Source organism: Tupaia chinensis, unplaced genomic scaffold (genome assembly GCF_000334495.1).
Source record: "Tupaia chinensis unplaced genomic scaffold, TupChi_1.0 Scaffold146837_1, whole genome shotgun sequence".
NCBI classification, from domain to species: Eukaryota; Metazoa; Chordata; class Mammalia; order Scandentia; family Tupaiidae; genus Tupaia; species Tupaia belangeri.
The window spans coordinates 2,523,769-2,527,569 of record NW_006206691.1 but is presented as its reverse complement, the minus strand read 5'-3'; the positions used below and the strand labels follow the sequence as shown (position 1 = coordinate 2,527,569).

Below are 3,801 nucleotides of genomic sequence, written 5' to 3'. Positions count from 1 at the left end.
TCCACTAGTAGGTCCCTCTTTCCTCAAGAGACTAGACTAAAAAAGAGGTCTAAGCAGGCCTAGAATTGGCTCTGGACTATCTGTCAGGGATGTCTATAGTCTAAACAGACTGGGATGTGGGCTATGAATGAGCACGCTTTGATGATCCAATGACTTCACTTCCTGTGGGTAGAAGAATGTTGGAGGAAAGCCAGAGCACAGTCTTCTAAATCACCCAACTCAGTGAAGAAGCTCCTCTTGCCCAGGTCTAAGGTTTGTACAATTATTGCCTCTTTTTGAAAAGTAGAATCCATTTAAGGTCTGTTGACAAGGCCATTGCCAAAAATACCATGAAAAAATACTTTAAAGTAAAAAATAAGAATCTGAGATATGTAGAGAATTAACTAAAAGATGACGTCCTTTTTGCCTGAACAACCAGTGTCACTGGCTCCCTTGCCCACCTCCTCATTCTTCCCCACCCTACAGGTGCCCCTGTGCTAGACTTAAACCTTATAAGAGTTTCATTTCTAAACTCTGCAATAAATTTCAGGCCCTCCACCTATAAGCCCATCTCAGAGGTACCTAGAAGCCACATTCCTATTTGGGCCTTGTCAGTATTTCAATGTTCACCAAGAAAGATACTAATGTCAGCTCTCCAGAAGCTGCTCTAACCAGACGATATTTTTTTTCAGCCGGCGGATTAGTGTCAGATTTTGTCCACCAGATGCAGTGAACTCCCTAATATCTGAGCTGACATTTTTTCCAGCTGGGAAAGTCTGTCTATCTTTTAAGCAACTGATATTCAGCAGTCTCTGGCCTGCCAGAAACATGGCTTTCCACCAGTCACATTGCGAGACACAAGTCTATTTATCAAACAATTATCAATTACTTGGTGGTTCTTGACTGTTCAGACACAAAATAAAATCCTTGGATATTTTTTCTACGATGTTTCTAAGACAGCGTATATGTCAGTGTAGTCTCAAAATGTAGCAAAATGATCAAAACCCAGAGCCTAAAGAAAAGAAATGGAATAGCACTTTCTTTGAGGTAAATTGAGGGGCAGAATGAAACCTCAATGCCGTTTTAGGACTTCTATCATCTGTCACACCATCGTGGACACAGCATACTGGCCTGGTCTCACCTGTGCCTCAACACCTTCCTCCTGTCTCCGGATACCTGCTTGAGAATGCAAGTCCTTGAATCACTGAATGGTAGAGTTGGAAATTCTAGTTCTCATTTCATTCAATCCCTATCTTTTGTTGTTTTGTTGCCTTTTTTTTTTCAGATGATTTTTTTTAAAGACTCAAAAAAAAAGAAGGCATTTTTCTAAAGGAAAAAATTCATCATCATAATCATCATCACTTCCAAACATGACTAAAGCTGCTCATTTTTAACTGATCTTACTACCAGTCAGGTCCCACACTAAGCACTTAATACTCAACATCACGAGATGATATTGAACTCTGAGTTTACTGAGACAGATCTAGTCCTAAAAATAGCACATAATAGATTAAAGTCTACGCTGATAGCCTGTGTTCAAGAATTTGCATTACATAAGGCTGTTTCCATGTTTCCATTTTTATTTTTTGGGGGGGAGAGGTTTTTGCTATAGGGTGTGTGCGCTCGCCAGATAGACAGAGAGAGACAGAGAGACAGAAAGCGAGAAATCACCCCCCAGGGGGTATGGCCACGTTGCAATCCCTTCTCCTCCATTCTCCTCTCGGGATCTTGGGCACGCACGCACATACGTCCGGCGTGAGTTTTAAGCCACCGGGTCCGGGACTCAAACCATGGTCGACTACATGGAAGTCCAGTGACATAGGTATATGTCAGTGTAGTCTCAAAATGTAGCAAAATGATCAAAACCCAGAGCCTAAAGAAAAGAAATGGAATAGCACTTTCTTTGAGGTAAATTGAGGGGCAGAATGAAACCTCAATGCCGTTTTAGGACTTCTATCATCTGTCACACCATCGTGGACACAGCATACTGGCCTGGTCTCACCTGTGCCTCAACACCTTCCTCCTGTCTCCGGATACCTGCTTGAGAATGCAAGTCCTTGAATCACTGAATGGTAGAGTTGGAAATTCTAGTTCTCATTTCATTCAATCCCTATCTTTTGTTGTTTTGTTGCCTTTTTTTTTTCAGATGATTTTTTTTAAAGACTCAAAAAAAAAGAAGGCATTTTTCTAAAGGAAAAAATTCATCATCATAATCATCATCACTTCCAAACATGACTAAAGCTGCTCATTTTTAACTGATCTTACTACCAGTCAGGTCCCACACTAAGCACTTAATACTCAACATCACGAGATGATATTGAACTCTGAGTTTACTGAGACAGATCTAGTCCTAAAAATAGCACATAATAGATTAAAGTCTACGCTGATAGCCTGTGTTCAAGAATTTGCATTACATAAGGCTGTTTCCATGTTTCCATTTTTATTTTTTGGGGGGGAGAGGTTTTTGCTATAGGGTGTGTGCGCTCGCCAGATAGACAGAGAGAGACAGAGAGACAGAAAGCGAGAAATCACCCCCCAGGGGGTATGGCCACGTTGCAATCCCTTCTCCTCCATTCTCCTCTCGGGATCTTGGGCACGCACGCACATACGTCCGGCGTGAGTTTTAAGCCACCGGGTCCGGGACTCAAACCATGGTCGACTACATGGAAGTCCAGTGACATAGCCATTACGCTAACTGCTGGTCCCCCTTCATGTTTACAATTTTGAATGACATTGCTTTTAACATGGGTTTTGTTGCTGTTGGTGTGTTTTCAAATCAGGTCCATATTTTAGCACTGTGTGGACACTAAATTTCATTGGGTTTATTTTACTTTCTTCACAAGACTTCGCCACAAATGACTCGGCTTTTCCAAAAACCAAATTTGTCTTCAAAATATAAATATATATCTAAAGAGAACATTCAAAAGAATAGTCTGCAGGATCTTCTAGCAATTCCTTACAAGGAGCTCCACAAATGCAGATAACAATGGAATAATGATTAGAGAAAGTGCAAATCTTCCACTGGGAAGCCAAAGTTTATTTGGTTAAATATATTCTAGCACGTTTGTGTCTTAGTCTGTTGGGGCCGCTATGACAGAATACAAAGACTAGGTAACTTATAAACAACAAAATACGTATGGCTCATAATGCTGGATGCTGGAAAGTGCAAGATTAAGATGCCAACAGATTGAGTGTCTCTTGAGGACGCACTGCACGCTGTATAGATGTTGACTTCTTGCTCCATCCTCACACTGCAGAAGAGACAAGCAAGCTCCTTTTAGAAGGGAAGTAATCTGTCCTCATCACATCATCACCTCCTAAACCCTCCACCTTTTTCAAACTATTGCTTGGGGATTAGATTCTAATATATGAATTTTGGGGATAAGGAGTGTCACAAACATTCAGACCATAACAATATGTAAGCTATATGTACAAGAAAAATGTTTTTAAAAGAATGCTTACTTCATTTAAAAACAAGAATAGACAAATCAGCACTGCATTGTAGTTTTACCTTAAAGGTGCCTAGAAACTAACTTTTAGCCCAGCATGCTGGTGCAATCGGTAACAAACTGAAGGTCAGTGCTAGAAGCAACCTGGCTGACTGTGGGTTCAGATGCCCGCGGAGCCTGAAAAATGCACTATGCACCTGTGAATGTACCCAGGATCCTGACAAGCTAGAGGGCTGAGGGAAGGAGACTGAGGTGTAACAACACCCTGTTGAGGATAAGACCGCGTCAAGGATGTTTCTCTGTCTCTCTGGTGCATATATGCCCTCTGGCATTGAAAAGAAAAAAAAAAAAAGAAGCTGATATTTCAAAAATA

General features: G+C 41.1%; 1 protein-coding gene across 2 annotated transcripts in view; it reads right to left on the bottom strand.

Annotated features, from left to right (window-relative positions):
- CTNNA2 (catenin alpha 2) overlaps positions 1-3,801 on the bottom strand; it is a 917,008-nt gene that overhangs the window by 225,174 nt on the left and 688,033 nt on the right. The window lies entirely within an intron of this gene.